At 48.5% G+C, this 17564-nt stretch overlaps 1 protein-coding gene across 3 annotated transcripts in view; it reads left to right on the plus strand.

Moving 5' to 3' along the window:
• The window catches only part of LDLRAD3 (low density lipoprotein receptor class A domain containing 3), a 223572-nt gene that overhangs the window by 46393 nt on the left and 159615 nt on the right, over positions 1-17564 (plus strand). The window contains exon 1 of one of the 3 annotated variants that reach the window (XM_045808497.2): positions 5953-7507. The exons of the other annotated variants lie outside the window; for them this stretch is intronic. The gene's annotated coding sequence lies outside the window, so the exon portion shown is untranslated. Of the gene's footprint in view, positions 1-5952; positions 7508-17564 lie in introns of those variants that run through there. 3 annotated transcript variants of the gene reach the window in all.

Consider the following 17564-nt stretch of genomic DNA (forward strand, 5'->3'; position numbering starts at 1 on the left):
GGGGCTGTGCCAGATAGCTCCCTCCATTGTATTTTTTTCTGCCTTCTCCAGGAGTCTGAGATCAACACCTAAGTACGCACCTTCATTTTCCTCCTGCTTCCTGGTACCCGGTGAAAGGGATCTTGTGCTGTTCTAATGCCTGTCCTTCTCCCACGTGCTGTCCATGGTGGCTTTTCCACCTTTTTCTTCCTGGAACTTTCCTGGAGAGCTCGTTTCCGTATCCTGGCATCACTTCCTAGGATCCACATCCCTTTTCTGCCCTGAGATGGACCTTTTTGTTTCATTAAAATCAAATGTTTCCAGACTCCAGATTAGGTCCATGGGTTCAGGAACAGTCCTTATCGGCAAGACCTATGATGAATTCTCCTTGCAGGATTTTGTGGACTGTCTTGGTCTCTTGGCTGAAAAGAAGGCTAAGAAAAAAGTACACGAGACAGTCCTGTGGCATTTTTTTCACTCACCTCCCTGAAAAAAAATCAGTGTCCAGTACAACAGAGATGGATGTCCTCCCCCCCCACCAGCTGAAGGGTTCTTTTGAAAGGGGTAAAGGTGGAATTGGAGGGTGAAATGAAGCTCTTTGGAAAGGACGGCTCTCCCGCCCTGTTATAACCCCTGTGTGGACCCTCATGAGTGAGTTTGGTGCTGTTAAATGCAAATTCCATTTGTTCTGTTCTTGATTTGCTTCCAGAACATAGCAGAAATTTAATACATGCAGAAAACGCTATGAGTCACTAGTCTCCTGCACAAGCCCCTTTGTTATTATTATTATTACGGAAAGGAGCACATCAAAAGTCAGGTCTAGGAAAACATAGTTTTCGAAAAGCTTGTTTTATTTGTCTTACGAAGCACTTATTTTCCGGAAATCAGTAACCAGGATCAGGAATTTTCCAGCACATACCCACCAATTCCAATCTGATTCTACTCCTTGCTTTTTTTTTAAATCTGTGTTTGTTGCCTCTGGGGTTTTGAAGATTTGAAGGAAACTGGTCAGAATTATGTACGGAGTGCTTAGCTTCAGAATATACCGGGAGCGTAGGAGATGGAAGGATGTCCTCTACGCGGATGTGTTTGTGTCTGGGTGATGCGAATGCGCAAATTTGAAGCCCAGTGTAACTTCCTTTATTGCTTATTGCATTTTGGGATTGCCTGCCCCGTGCTCCAGTGGTGCAGGCTAAGGAAATGCAAACAAAGTGCACCATTAGCCTGAGCAAAACATATAACTAGGACAGCGGATGTGCTGCCAAAAATACCATCTGCTGTTTTCTAGAGCCAGAGATTGATGACTTGGGTTGTCTCCTCCTTCAGCAAATAGTCAGAGAGACTCAATGTATTTATTTATTTAACTTTGACCAGCCTTTCGTAATATTTCTTGTTAGAAAGGGGACAATCTGGGGCGCCTGGGTGGCACAGCAGTTAAGCTTCTGCCTTCGGCTCAGGGCGTGATCCCGGCGTTATGGGATCGAGCCCCACATCAGGCTCCTCCGCTATGAGCCTGCTTCTTCCTCTCCCACTCCCCCTGCTTGTGTTCCCTCTCTCACTGGCTGTCTCTATCTCTGTCAAATAAATAAATAAATTCTTTAAAAAAAAAAAAGGGGGACAATCTGTTGGCGTTAGTAAATTAAGGCCCATCTCTTTGATTCACAAATAGATGCCTCAACCTTTCCAGTAGCTTCCCAGCCAGATTTTCTTACCGTCTCCCCTACCCCGGTGTCTTTCTGTGTGGGGCTGTCAGGTTAACCTGCGTGAAGTATTCCTCGCCTCATGTCACTCCTCTGCTCAAACACTTGCTGTTGGGGCACCTGGCTGGCTCAGTCAGCAGAGCATGCAACTCTTGATCTTGGGGTCGTGAGTTCAAGTCCCACGTTGGGTGTAGAGATTACTTCGTAATAATAAACAAACAGCTGTTGCTGTTGGTTTCTCATTGTGTGCAAAGTGAAGTCTGAACTCCACAGCGTCGCTTTTAAAGCTTTTTTCAGACTTCTTTCCCTCGTTCCTCTTTGTGACTGCTGGCTTTCCTGCGTCTCCTTAGCTTCACGTTTTGTCGGGAATGCAGGTCTACGTTTTACCCACCCTGCAGAGCCAGCCTGGTTGAAAACTGCCGTGCAGCATTCCACAATGCCTCCCTGGAATAATTTTTTCCCTCCTTAGTGATTCCTACCTCCCAATCTCTACTCTTTTCTTCTGCCATTAATGACCACGTTTTATAATTATGGCGACTTCGGTGCATGCTCCTCTCCTCTGGTCAACTGTAGGCTTTGAATGTGCTCAGGTCTTGTACTTGCCACAATCCAAAGTATGTTAGGTGCTCAGTAAGTTCTTTTTGGGTGAGTGAATGCATCGGATAATTGAATGGATGCTTACCACAAAACAGCACGCAGCAGATAACGCGTCGATATTAAATAGAAGTATCTTGTTCCGCGGACCCAGTGCGGTGGCTCAGTGTCATTGTCAGAACATCAGCTCAGGCAGTTTGGTGGTGAGAACACAGCAGTTGCCCGATTTTAGATTGGATGGGTCTCCCACGCTTCAGACATGTAATTGTTAGGGTTTGTGTGTCAGAAGTTCCGCTCTTCCAAGAAGACTCAGATTGTGATTTTGGAAGGGTGGGGAGGGAGCCAAAGCATTGCAGCTCATGCGTTCTTCATGAAAAGGCGGTCCGTTTGTGCTGTTTCGGGAACACGACGGTGGTGGAGGAAAGAGTGTTTTGGGAGCCAGATGGACCTCGGTCTACATCCCAGTGTTCGTTGGCTGGTTTGGCATCTTAAACCTCAGTTTTCTCATCTGTGAGACGGGGATATGATCTGGTCAGTAGGGATGCTTGTGGATTAAATAACATGCCCAAAGCACGAGCGCCCAGTGGGTGTGACATAGGCAGAGAAGGGTGGCCTGTCACCAGCACTTGTAAGTGTGTAACTTCATCGTCTGCATAGCTGCGGTCCAAGAGGGTGGGAGGAGCCACAGCTGTTGTTAACACGAAATGTCTGAAATTGCTTTTTCATGGCCACTGTCCTTGAAGGTGGTTTCCTCCTGTTGAGTTTAATCAGTACATTTGGATTGCCTCCCATCTATAGTCTAAGTAATTGGAGATTAGGAATTCTGAGTACTCTATCTCTATCAACGATGTGAACCTCTGGGAATTTGGAAACCGGAAACACAGCGGGTGGAAAAGGTAGGAACGAAGCGCTGTGCTTGGGGGCAGAGAATGGAAATCCACGATGTTTAAATCCCTACTTTTCTGCTACAGTTCTGAAGTTCTTAATTTTGGACTATAAAGAAATCTGCTGCGCCTACATTGGCTTGCTCATCGATGATTATATTTGGTGTATGTAGGGCTGGAGGTGCTGTTCTTACTTGTTTGAACGGACATCCTGAGACCTAACCGTCTTGTAAATGTTTCTGGGCTTTCTTCTCTCTTGTTCTTTAACAAGTACTGAGGACAGCACCTGATTCAGTGGAGTTTGGTAAAAGCAGATATTCTCCTGAAAGTATGTGCTTGCTTGAAGGGCCCCTCAGCCTCTTGGCAGCTTGCTTATGACGAGGGACTTTGAGGGACGGGCGTCTTTTCCTTTGGATGGCGTTTTACAGAATCCATTTCCTGCTCCTCCTCATGTGCTCGTAACCCCCAAGGGAGTGTGTTCGAGCTTTGTTCCTTGAAGTCTTCCTGCCTCTCACTGACCAGCTTTGCTGACCCCTGAGGCGGGACCATCCGGGGCTCAGCTCCTTCCGTTTACATGTTGTCCGCTAGAATCTGGAAGGCACCCGAAGACAGCTGATCAAGTCCGGATTTACTGGCACCCCCTTCCCCCCCCCCCCTTAATAAAGAAACTTTTTTTAAAAAGACTTCAGTTGGTTCTTTCTTTTTCAGGCCTTCCTGTGTGATTTTTGGATCTGTGGCTTGCTGCTGAACTGTGGGTCTGTGATTCTTGGGCCTGGTGAGCGTGGCCTGAGGTGTTCCTTGCACACCTCACCACCGGCCTTGCTCTCAGTCTGAGCTTCGAGCAGGTCTTTCCGTGTTTACACAAGCTTGGGATTTTTCTCGGGGTGGGGGAGGTGTCAGGAGATTGAGTTGCACTGGTCTGAAGTTTGAACAGAAGCTGTTTGTTTTGTGGGCACATAAGAAACTGATCTCAGACAGACAGACAGACAGAGGGCTGCTGGACAGGAACGTAATATAAGTGTGTAGCGAACACAAAACATGGTGTTACCAACCTGGCCTTTAATGAAAATGGGGTAACACCATTATGTAAAATGATGTTCCCGGTTGTGCCAGACAAGTCAAAGTTGCCGGAAGAAGGCAATGGGTGGGTAACCTGATGATGTCTTCAGATCAGAGACTCCCCTCGCTGCTCCTTGCTTTCCTGCTGTGCCCCCCAGAAGTGGCAGCCGCCCTGCTGGTGAGCTGTGACCAGCTACGCTTTCCTTGAGCTGAGGCTCTTCTCCCTGAACATCTGGGCAGTGGTGGTAGGGACTTGGCAGTGCCTTTTTGGAAAGATGATTTGTAGCAAGGGAGGCAGGAAAGAGGGGGGGGGGAGAGTCAGGTCCTCACTTAGCCTCAGGTAGAGATCAGCCTTCAGTTGTCTACTCTGTGGGCTCATCAACTGTAAATCATTCCGGATCACTCTTCTGTCCGTATAGTTTTCTGTCAACTCTACGTTTTTCTTTTTGTCAAAGACAAACAGAAACCCTTTTTGTTTAACAAAAGAGGGGAACCCCCCCAGACTAAACGCACGGAGAAGTTTATTAAGACCCCAAGAATCCCTGATAACCAGGACTAACCCCAGGAGAGTTTGGGGCGTGAGGGCAAAGGTGACTAGTGGTGGCCCTGACATGGAAGGGGAGAGTCACACCCCTGGTTCAGACTCATTTTGGCGTGAGGGCTGGAGCAGCTTGGCAGACCTTCCAGATGCTTCCTGCAGGCTCGTTCTTTAAACGGGTTCAGTAGATGGGACCGCAGAGCCTTGTGCCAGGCCTGAGAAGTTTGCATGCTTGGGGTTTATCCGGGTGGGGCTGATGCCATTTTGGGCATTGGAGAAAAGGAGTGAGGCTGTTTTGATAGGAGAAAATGAGCAAATCAATTAAAAATAAATGCTGGACATTCCATTCCCCACTGCTCACACTGCCAGTCTCCTGCCCGTCACCACACCACGGCACCGGGGACCGTTGGACTTGGCGTGACTTTGACCAGTGCATTTGCCAGTGGCTGGGGCTGTGGAAAAGAAAGGACAGAGTCAGTGCCTGGGAGCCAGCTTCCCATTGGAAAGATTTTCTTTTATTATTTAAGTAAGCTTGTTACAGAAATTTAACATATATAGTGAAGAGGGCACAGATGTTTAGTGGGGAGCTCTGTGGATTTGCACGAGGCCAACACACCTTGGGGACCGGTGCTCAGATCAGGAAATAGAGCATTAACAACACCTCAGCAACCCCACGGTGTCCCCACCTGGTCCTCCCACCCCTCTTCTTGACTTCCCACATCATAGATTGCTTTTGCCTGGTTCTGCACTAGCAAGACTAGGAGTGTCTGGCTCCTTTCGCTCAATGTTAAAAAAACACCTAATTTCCGTCCACTTTTCCAGAAGGCGGGTTGTGGGATGACCCTCCACCCAATATAGGTTGGGAGGGCGACTCCGGAACCTTGGTGACCAGAGACGCCCCATCAGCCTCGGGCTCCCGGGTCCGGCGCTCTCGGATGCATGAGCCCCTGTCTTCCAGCAGAAAGTGTGGCCTTCTGCCACCTGGAAGGTCTCGTAGCGAGGAAGCAGGAGTCCAGAGCAAGCCATAACTGTGGGCTCGCAGTGAGCACAAGCTCGCCTTGGAGAGACACGCTGCATTCCTCACAGAGGACAAATTCATTTCTCTCCCCTGATCAGAGTCAGAGCTCGGACTTCCACGCAGGCTGCCAGCCTGGGGTGGGCAGGAGGGAAGGGTGGCATGGGGCTGTGGAAAGGGGGCTCAGGAGCTCTCTTGGGGACGGTAGCTGTGTCCTGAAACGAAATAGAAGGGAGTAAAGCCTTTGGGTAATTTCCCAGAATAACTCATTAAGAAACAGCCACGCCCAGGTTTCTCCAAATGATTCCCTATTTGGTTATTTATTTATTTTTTCGTTGGGTGCCAAACATTTGGGGCTTTTAGTTTCATCATTATGTAAAAGGGCTCTTGCCCAACTTCTCTAAAGTTTTCAGGGAATGCTTCTGTCTTTTTTGTTATGTTGTAAGTTGGCGACGAGGAGGACCTTTTCCTTTCGGCTTTTGCTTCTTCAGGTTAAAGATGCCACAGCCGTGCGTGTGAGTGATTTGCTAATGAACCATGCTCGGCAAGCCCTCCCCGGCTCATCTTGGTTACTCTTCTCACTTCTTCAGCCATTTGTTTACGATGGAGGTATTTTAAGGAATTTGTTTCAAAGAAAAGATGCCAATAACAACATACTCCTGATTTCAAGAGACCTTTCAGGTGCTTCGCTCAGAGTGTATGTTCGAGGACCTTGCAGATGTGTACGTAAAGACAGGTGCCTGTCTATTATCACGTACGTCTCTAGAGATCAGCAAAAATAGCGTATGTTCTATGGATTGTTTTGCAGCTTGCTTCCCCCCTCTGACCCTCTTGAGGATGTTCTTCCTACAGGCCGTGTTCTAGCACGGATACACCCTATCACGTTTACCCATCTCCCTCTTGGTCCCTATTTCAGTTCTTTGATGTTTTGAGCATGACAAGTAGGTATACGGGGAAAGAACCCCCTATGGGTGTCTCTGTGCACTTACATACTCCTAAGCACGATTCCTAGAAATGGAACCCAAAGGTAAGCACCATGAACAGTGCCGGAGACTGCCCAGTGGCCTCGAGGGTGCGCCAGTTTACACTCTCACGAGTAGTGTGAGAGTGCCAGCTTCCTCGCGTGCACGCCAGCTCTCAGAATTATCCATCTTTTTAGCTTTGGCCTCTCAGATTGTTTTTAAAAATGACATATCCACTTGCCTTTGTTTAACTGCCCGTGAGGCTGTGCACTGTCCTGCTGTTTATTAGTCGTGTTTACGTCCTGGGACATGCTCGGTCATTTTCTTTATCCATTTCTCTTTGCGCTTTTCTTCCTGATTTTAATGGCGTTCTTCGCAGTTAGGGACGCGGGGGATTGCTTTACGAGATCGAGGAGGAACAGCAGCTTGACTGGCATCCCTGCCTCTCAAGTCCACAAAAGACCAGTAGTTGGTCTTCTTCTTGGCACCGGTGAAAGGCTTTGGTTTTCTGTTTGTTTTTATTTAATTAAGTGAAATTTTTCCTCCTGGCTGGAAAGTCCCTGCCGCCTGTAAACGCATTATCATTTGTGCAGCACGGGGCAAATCGTGATGTGCGGAAGAAAGTGAGTGGTGCCAGGCAGGGATTGGCGCCTGTCGGAGCTGATTATCGCCAACGTGCGGTGAGAAGCTGGAGCCCTTGCCTCATTTCTCTTGCAAAACTGTGGTCTCTCATGTCTTCAGCATCAAGGCGCATGATGGACAGAAGAAGGGACGGGGTGAGTTACTCAAGCCGTGGTGGCCGTTCTGCTTCATTACGTTGCTTTATTCTGCTCACATCTCCTAGATCAGGGCTGGTTCAACTCTCGGCAGGGTCTCGTTGGAGCCGGTATTCTTTGCTTTGCGCCCAGAGCCTGGGGACAGTTACCATCTTCCATATTGGTAAACAAACTGGACTGTCAGTGCGAGGATGTCAGGGCTGCTAGGAGCGGGCGTCGGGGCTCCCATGGCCATTGATGACGGAGACAGACCCTTGACCACACCCCTGGAGGCCCCTTCGTTCCACCAGGCCACCCTCTCTGCCTGCACTCGCTGAAGGCTTGCTTCTTCGCTGCTTCTAGAGCAGAGTCCCAGCCCAAAATGCCACAGTCTTCGGTGCAGCTGTCACTACTCCCTGGATACGGAAAGAAACAAACAAAAGGCCAAGTGTAGGGTACTGACGGTTTGGGATTTACCCTGGGGAGAGGGGAAGTCAGCCTCCGTGTGGATGGAGGCCTCAAGGCTTGACCGAGGCCACCTCCAGCCCAGCATGGAGCAGAAACGGGTCTGACTCTCAGGGGTGTTTTTAGCTACTAGATGCACGTGAACCTGGTTCTCTTCTCTCACCCCTAACGTGTGTCCATTCGTGATTTCTTGCGAGCTGGCTCTGAGAGAATGGGTCATGACGGAAGGCTGGATCTGTCTCACGGGCAGCTTTGCCAGATCTTGCTGACAGCCCGTATCATATGCAGAGTTCTCTTGCCCAAGAGTTCTGGAGGCAGGCTCTTGCCTGCTCAGGTTATGGTAGAAAGTGTTGGGCTACCTTTGAATATTTCATATTCATCCATGAAGAATGATTGGCTTAAGCTGAAGCCAAGCCAGGCGTGAAGATTGCTTCGTAGAAAATCCCAGGGTCCATGGACCTCTCAGGAAAGAGAATAATAATATGAATAAAAAATATTTTTGGTTCCTCCCCCCACTCTCATTTTTCAAATAAATGACTTTAGATCAAATTATTATCTGAGCATGAAGAAATATGTTTTTGTTCCATAAATCTTAAGCTGCATACAAATGCGGACTGTCCACAGGGTTGAGGAATAATCCTGACTTGCAGGAATAATCCATAAAATGTTTGGTGAAAGTGATTTTCATAGTATTTTAGCACAAAGAAGCAACCGTCCGCATTTCCATCCACCCACACTATTTATTCCTCCTTCTCTTCTCCCCTCCCTCCTTCCATCTATCCATACCAACGAACATCTGTCTTCGGCTCTGGGCTACATCAGAACACACGCTCCTCTGGTGTAGAAGTTCCTCATGGTGGGGACGACTGACACACACACAGTAGAGCCCTGTGATAAGGGAAGAGAGAGGTTTGCGTGGGTTCTGTGGGGAGGTCTGATGGGAGCTTGTAAAGTCACCTGGTGGGCTAGGGCAGCCCTGTAGGGGAGAGAGACTGGCCAGGACACACAGGCCTCCTGTGTTGACCCCAGGACCTTGGGCCTTACCCTTAATGGGATGGAAGCCAAGAGGAGATTGGAAACAGTGAGTGACATGGTCTGATTTGCTCTACTTTTGGTGAAAGATGCCTTTTAGGAGTCAAGACCAGAGCCAGGAAAGCCAGCGAGGAAGGCACTAATGCAAAACAGACAAGAGGGTAGGATTTGAAGTGGGGGATTGGGAGTGGTAGAGATGGTGAGGAAGGGTGGGTATGGGATGCAGTTAGCACTGGTTGATTGATGTGGGTGGGGGTGAGGGAGAAGGGTGGTTGGTGGTTCTCCCAACGGAAATGCCAGTGATGCAGGAAGAGCAGGTTAAGAAGAAAAATCCAGAGCTCTGTTTTGGACGTGCTGAGGTTGTGCCCAGGCTGGAAGTATCTCAAGCAGCAGGGGTGGTAGTGTGCAGCTGTGGGCGGAGGACGGAGTGCAGGGGAGAGTGCTGAGCTGGAGGCAGAGCCTGACCACAGATGAAACAGCTTTATCCAGGGAACACGTGTCTATCTGTCAAGCACACAGGAGGCAGAACTCTGAAGACCCTTGAGGGATGTGCAGAGGGAGAGGAGTCTCCAGGGTGACTGAGGGGGAATGGTCCGAGAGCCAGGTGTGTGGGGGAGGCCGAGGAATGAGCTTCGGGAGTGAGCGGTCCAGCTGGTCCATCGCAGCGGAGCTTGAACAGTAGCCTGTGGCTTTGAGCAATCAGGAGGCCGCTGCTGACTTCATGAGGACAGATTCAAGGAATAAGGGGGTGGGAACCAGCTGGGCGTCCGGGGATTGAAGACCGTGCACACTGTGGGGTTCGCACCTGTTGAAAGATCAGTCGTGGTCTTGGGTTCTTCAGGCCTTGGACTTCTTTCCAGACTCTCGGTGCCGAGCCGCCCCTGGTCGCAGAGTGCTGTGGCAGCCTCAGCGGAGCCTCACGTGGGGCACATTCGATTTATTGAAGATCATTTCTCAACGAGCAGCTTCCTTGTGATCTCTCCTCTTGCCTGGTGGGATTCTGTTGTGCATGGTTCGAGGTGGGTCCCTTCACACTTGAGCTCACCCTTCCTCTAAGTATTAATCATGGAACTACACTAGAACAGAAATCTTGGGTCAAATGGCATATTAGGTGCCTGCGTTGCATCTAGCCTTTATATAATGGTAATTCTCTAATAGTGAATAATAATACCTTTAACAAGTGAACTCTGGCTCATCTTATAGCCTTTATCTGCACGCTGTCTTATAAAATGTGTGAAAATCCCAGAAGCTTCCACTGACTTTTAAATTATTTTAGGTTTTCTGGTGTGAGGGGGAACACACCAAGACCTCTGATGTTTTCAGCTCTGCCCCTGTGTGCCCCTGTGTGCCCCTTGGGTTGCCCGGGGAGCTTGTCAAGGTTGCATTTGGTCCGTCTCCATTTTATAGATGAGGAGACTGAGGCCCAGAGGGTTAAGCCATTCCCTGAGCTGGGAAGGGGTGGAATTAGAATTCAGAGCTTGTGGGCTCCTGGCTGACCTGAGCGAGACAAGTTCTGTAATCCCTCTTTAATCTTTAATTTGATTTCTCTTCTGGGCCATCGTCCTAAGCTACCCTCTGCATTCTGGAAAACCCAAACAGGTTAGTCTTCACGGTGTCAGCCCCTTTGATTTACCAAATCCGACAAGTCTCTCACGAAGGTAAATTGCTCTCTCCGAAAGCCGTGCTCATTCAGACGTGCATACCCAAGCAGGGACGCCAGCAGTAAATACTGCTTAAGTCTGGCACTTGCTAGATGTACAAACATCATTTGCTCAAGAAGTCAGCTAATTCCTCATGATGGAGGGCCTGTCTTCACGCTCCAATCGGAGGGAGGGTGCCCGAGTGAGCAGATTGTAGAAGCTGGATGGACCGGTTTAATGGATTAAGGCTACTTAAGAAAATTTAAGAAGACGCACCAGTTAATATGTATTCCACCCTTGCTTGATGGTAACAGGCTGGCATTTGTGATTTCCCTGGCAGAGTTCCTCCCTTGATCGGAAGTGATAAGCCAAAGCGCCATTCATTTGCTGAGGCGTGATGGAAGATTGTGGATAATTGGAGTGAACCGGAGAGGCCCTTGAGTCCCTAGATCTGATTCCGGGAGCCCTGGAGATTACTTCCTCCAGTTGCAGGGGAGGCTGGGACCAGCAGTGTCCGAGCAGAGGCAAGAACAGTGTCATCTGGGGTCTGGGAACCTGGATTCTCTGGCCAGCTTCCATGCTGACTTTTGACAGGCTGGTTGACCTCTGGGTCTGAAGTCCCTCTGTATAGAAAAAGGAGGAATGACCTTGAGTACCTGTCTTGCAGGGATGTTTTCAGTTCTGTAGTGGAGGAGCTCTATGTAAATCCCAGGTATTATTTTTACATGCCGAAGAATGTATCTAGGACAGGCAGATGGCGAGTGTTTGCCTGCCATGGGGACTGGGTATGTGTCCACAGAAGCAGGAATAGCAAGTTGGGAGTTAAAAAGGAACTTGGATGTCATCTGTTCCTGCCTGATTTTACACATGGGAAAACTGAGGGCCAGGGATGTGGAGCAACTCCTTCAGATCCTGATGGAGAAGCCCACGTACCTTTCTCTTTTGACCTGCGTCATAACCACGTTGTTCCGAAGGGTTGAGTCATGTTCATAGTTTGGCTGCTGTTAAAGATCCCTAGGGATGATCCAAGAAGTGGTACTTATTTCTTAGGAATTATCAAACTGAGACTGTTGTGTATGTTGGAAGAGAAACAGTCAAGGTCACGTTGTGAACTCCTTAACTATGTTCTTAGAACCCAGGGTCTGTCTCCCAAGTCCACTTTTTCGTGCGTAAGCAACATGCGCTCTTAGCCAGGTCCACTTGCCCAGGCTGTGTCCTTTCTAGGGCGGCAGGTGGAGAAAAGGGACCCAGTCTCTGAGTACCACTGACAGTACCAGCTCTATAAGGAGAGTCAGGGAGAATGCATGGCAGGAAGGAAGGAGTAGCCAATACGTCTGATTTACTGAACCCCAAGTATCCGCCAGCTACTCTGTTATATTTACTTCATCCCTTTATTATATGTCTAGATATTCTATCTCTCTGTCCCTCAGCAACCCTGCCCAGGGGGTGGGGTTACCCCAGTTTTGCAAGCTACCCTCAGAGAGGGTAGCTCAGTTGTCTGAAGTCACACAGCTTTAGGGAGTCAGGCATTTGGCAGGTGTGGTTGGGCGTGCCAGATCAGAGCCAGGCCCCTCTTTGCTTGGCCTCCTGCAGCCCCTTATGGAGGGGTGAGGGGGCAGATGGCATGGGCTATTCTGAGAAAGACCGCCTTACTGTGGCTTTTCCCACCCTGACGTCTCAGGGAGTGAGTATTTAAAAAATATCTGACCTTCTGGCTGGGCCTTGCTATTTTTATTTTTGGAATGTCATGGCTTAATGAGTTGGGTGGGTAAATCTATCTTATGAGATGTGTTTATTTTTTTCCTCCACAATTTGCTGGTGCTCTGCAACTGTTGCTGCCTTTCAGAAAATGAAAAGAGCTCATAATAGACCGAATTTCCCAGATGGATGTCCTTGCATTTGCTCTTTTTCCCCACTGTGAACACTTGCCCCCTTTTATCTCTCATCCTTTTATAGTTGATGGGGCTTTTGAAGCTAGGATATCAGTGGCAAATGGTTCCATATGTCTTTCAGAGATTTTCCTCAAATATTAGCATATTTTTTGTTCTTTGTAATAAATTTTATTAATGAAACATTTTTTGAAGGAAGGGGGAAAGTACCAAGAATAACACAAAGCCTGTGCCTTCCACCCAGCTCCCCTGAATTCTAATACTCTGTAGTGCTTGCTTCAGATTGTTGTAAGGAAAGAAATCTTACATTTGAAGTTCATCGTGTCCCCTCTGATCCCTTTCGCCAGAGGGTAACCACTCTCATGAATGTGCTATTTTTCTTTCCTGTACATTTCAAAAAATATGTATGTGTGTATATATATATATACACACATACCTTTTTTTTTTTTTTTTAAAGAAAGAGAGCATGCTCTCGCACATGGAGGGGAGGGGGCAGAGGGAGACGGAGAATCTCAAGCAGACCTCCCCACTGAGCATGGATCCCGACACAGGGCTCGATCTCAGGACCCTGAGATCATGATCTGAGCCAAAATCGAGAGTCAGTTGCTCAACGCACTGTGCCACCCAGGTATCCCTAAAAAATACTTTTGCATCTCTGTCTACCCATTAAAGTCTTACAGTTTTCCAGCTTGATGTTAATGATATTCTGCAACTTGCTTTTTTTCACTGAGCATTAGATTTCTCAGCTTTACCGTAGGGAGTCATGGCACCCCAGTTCGTTACATTGAAGCCCTGGGTTGTATTCCATTGTAGGAATGTGTCCTGATTTTTTCATCCGATCTCCTTTTGATGAACGTTCAGTTTGTCTTGCAATTTTATATCCTCACGGAACCAGCAGCAAAGGTTCTCTTGCTGCTGTCTCTCATGCGTTTTTCCTCAGGCCTGGGGTATGTGCCGGAAGAGGATTGGTGGGGTCCAAGTGGGGTCCAAGGGTAGGAGCGTCTTCCGCCTCACGAAAAGTTTCCGGGTTGCTCTCAGTTACTCCGCCCCGTGCAGCGTGAGTCCCCGTTGCTTCACATCGTCTCACCACTTGAAAATGTCAGACTTCAAATTTTTGCAAGTCTGATGGGTGTGAAAGAGAACTTTCTGGTTCTGTTAATTATTTTTTGATTACAAGTGAGCTGGAGTATATATTAAGTGGCGTTTTGAGTTGTCTCATCAGTGAAAGTACCTGTTCAGATGCTCTGTCCAGTTTCCTACTGGGTGGCTTGTGTTTTCTGATACGGTCTTGTAGGAACATCCTTGGTAGGGATCTTTTGTGGGTCATAAATGCGGCAGAGGCAGTCTTGCCATTAGTGGCTTACCTTGTAAGTTTGTTTGTGGTATCTTTTGTTGACCAGGAGTTTTTAGACTTTAGTGTGGTCGTGTTTATCAGTCTTTCTGGTCTGTGCTGTGTTTTTCTTATTTCAGAAATCCTTCCTTACCCTGAGCTCATAAAGGTAGTGGTTTTCAGCCTAAATGAAGCTCATTTTGCATTTCTGGCCTGATTCCTTGGTTTGATTTGGTATTTTCATTTTCCACATTTACCCTGGCTGGGTGTCTCTGTGCCGAGTGCCACGTAAGCTGCAGAATGGTCCCCAGTGACTGTAGGGATTATGACAGCCGGCCCCAGGCAGATAGGGCTGAGCTGAACCTGGGGTCAGAGCAAAATCCTTCTTCTTGACCCCGTGGCTGTTTCTGAGAGGTGCTTAAGTGCAGGGTTGATTGGCCCTCTCTTAAGCCTGGCTTATCTGCAAGCCTGATAAAATTGGTCATAAAGCTGTCCCCTGTCTCGTCCTTCAGGGCAGCTTCACTGCCTGATTCGCACTTCCTGCTGCTGCTGATTGCAAAGCTAAGAAGACAGAGGGCTTTCTCACCTGGGCTGGACACCCTGGGCCTGACTTGCAGCCGGCCCTTGGCGAGGGAACTGGTGTGCATAAGAGTTCACCTGGTGGCTCTTCACTTCTGTCCCTTTCCTGCCACGTGCTCAGAATTGTTCTCAGACCTGATCTCATTTGCCCATTGTATTTTGGAAATATAAATGGGTTCAAGTGGGGTTTAGATAAAGTCGGCAAACTTGAGGGGGTCAGAATTGGAAGGGGCCAGATGCGTCATGCCTGTTTCAGTCAGCAGGTGTTTACGGAGCGTCTGCTGGGTGCCTGGCTCCTCGCTAGCTGCTGACCACATAGGGGGAACAGGCTAGCCAAGGTCGGTGCCTTCAGATCATTTCAGAGTGTGGCGGGGGTACTGGATAGAGAGCAGGTGTCTTTGGGTGGGGCCCTCAAGGTCCTTTTTTTTTTTTTTTTTTTTTGTTTAAAGATTTTATTTATTTATTTGACAGAGAGAGACAGCCAGCGAGAGAGGGAACACAGGCAGGGGGAGTGGGAGGAAGAAGCAGGCTCCCAGTGGAGGATCCCAGGACTCTCGGATCACGCCCTGAGCCAAAAGCAGACGCTTAACGACTGAGCCACCCAGGCGCCCCAACCTTAAGGTCCTTTTTTTATTTTGAGTAGACCTCTCATCTTCTGGCTCAAGAGTCTGCGGACTGTGGCCCACAGGTCAGAACAAGCCTACTACAGTCCCTGAGCTAAGAATGGTTTTAACATTTCTAAAGGGTGGAAAAAATTAAACATTGGCAGTAGATTTTGGTGATAGGGAACACTGTCACTTTGAACCTTAATCAAATGCGATGTTACCTGCCCCCTCCCACCACCCACCCCCTCAAATTCTGTTCTTCTCATTAGTTGGTCTATCTTATGGAAATTTGTTCTCCATTATTATAACATTTTGAACTTCACCAATAAAAATTCTGTGGAATATTTTTTTCCTCTCCTTTTATATAAGTACCTGTGTATCTTTAATTTGGCCTCTTGTCCCACACAGCCTAAAATTTTTACAGCCTGGCCTGAAAAGTTTACACACCTCCATGCTAGCTGCTAGCTGTGTGACTTCGGGCAGGTTACATCATCAGTCTCTGTTTCTGTATCTGCAAAATGGGCTGCCTGTTTCATAGGGGCTCTTGTAAAGGAAGAAGAACTGATGTCAGACTCCTGCCACGTTGAGAGCCACAGTAGAAGATGTTAGATCTTCCCTAGGGAAAAGTCAATAATAACCGATTCTTAGGGGCTGTTGAGAGGAGCCTGAAGAGGAGAGAGCAGGGTGGGGCTCCGTGTGCACCTCTGAGGGTCAGCACCACGAGGAGCCCCGCCTTGCCATCCAGCCCCACCCCCAGCCCCCAGCCGTGGACCGTGGACCTTGCAGGGGCTGCAGACGGAAGGCTCTGCAAATCCCCACGACATTAATGCCATTCCTACATAATTTTCCTCATGAAATGCAATGAAGCATAACTAAAAAATGTAAGTAACAGCTTCAGGGCCTTAATGAGGCTATAAATACGGGACAAAAATAATTTATAAAGCTATTTCCTGGTGAAGAGCTGTCCTTTTCCTAGACCTCTTCACTCTTTCTTTGCTTGCCCCGTCAATACTGGCCATTGGCTTTCTTTGCTAACTCATTTCAGGAAGGAAACAAAGTATTTGTCATCTTGTAAGGGGTTGCTGTGCTGCATTTCCCACGAAGAGCGAACGAGAACCGTGTACAGCACAGGTGCTGGGCAGACAGCTAGGCTCACTCACCGCGCGGGTGACTCTCTCCATCCATCCATTGTTCCTGCAGCAAAATTACGCCCGATCTTCCTTCAGTGTCCGTGTAAATAGGATGTATTGTACGTGTAAATAGGGAATCTGTGTAAATGTGAAATCTGTGAATGCCAAGGGTCAGCAGTTCCTGGGTTCAACCCATGAGTCATTTTATACCTTCTTACCAGTTTCCCTGGGCTGTATCTTCCTCGAACAGACGGGTAGACAGAGTTGGGGGCTACGGGACTGTTCTCCCAGGGCAGAGCTGTGTGCAGAGTCAGAGCAGAGACCTGGCTGAGCGTAGGTCCTTGGAGCCAGAGGCACATCCTCAGCCCGGCTCAGATGGTTCCCTCTTGATGAAGCCTGTAGCGACGGTCAGCAGGAAGCCGTTTGCTCTGGGATGTGCTTGGGACAGATGTCTCTGCTTCCCTTGGACCCTGATGCCACCACATGGAGCAGCATGCAGTCCGGGGGACCTTCGGGGATTTTCCAGGCACGTTTACAAACATATCACGGCAGACCAGCTCCCTTGGTGCTTTGCATGCAGCCAGGACATGGAACGTCTGTGCGTGTCAAAGAAGGGAGTCAACGGGGAACCAGAGGCTGGTTTCCAGCAGCCCCGTAGCGTTATGCCTCTTGGCACCAGGCAGCGGGAAGAGGTGTGTTAATTCTCCGGGGAGGTTTTAGGGAAGCTCTATTTGAGAGCTGAAAAACAGAATGTGGAGCTGTCTGTATGTATGTTTGTCTTGCTTTGTTGTTCCTTGAGCCTGTGGACCAGATTGCTGGGAGACAAAGGATGAAAACGGAGGCAACTGGACAGAAATCGGAAAGCAGGGCCTGTGGATAGCTTGCAGATGTCAGTTCTGGTCTGCATCATAACCGGGAGTGTCCCGGCGCGGTGGGGGGGAGGGGAGGGGATCAGCAGAGGGAGAGCGGAGCATGCAGAGGCCTCTGGCGGGTAGAAGAGATTTCCCATTTCTCAGCCGGAAAAGTCGACATCACTAACTGCGCGTGTTCCAGAAGGGGAGTTGGGGTGGATGCAGCAGCTGTCTTGAGATTTTGCAGTTGCTCCAGTCTTGGCCCCCTCATCAAATATAAATTTGTGGGTGCCAGAAGTTTCGGAAGAAGCTGCTGCAGCACGCTGTTTGCCTTTGCCCGTTGGGGGAGGACTTGGAATTTTTTTTCGTTCTTGGTGCAGATGGTGTAGTTATTTTAAGTAAGTGATGTGCTGCAGTGAAAATGGGCAATTCTTTCATTTTTCAGCTTAATGAAAAAAAGAAAAGGGAGAAGGAGAAACCCCAGCTAGCCAACTGCGTGCTAATGCTTGTCTTTTTTGGATTCTAAATGTGTCCCACGACACTGAGATGGGATAAAT

Source organism: Ursus americanus, chromosome 24 (assembly GCF_024610735.1).
Source record: "Ursus americanus isolate L20-20 chromosome 24, mUrsAme1.1.p, whole genome shotgun sequence".
Classification (NCBI taxonomy): domain Eukaryota; kingdom Metazoa; phylum Chordata; class Mammalia; order Carnivora; family Ursidae; genus Ursus; species Ursus americanus.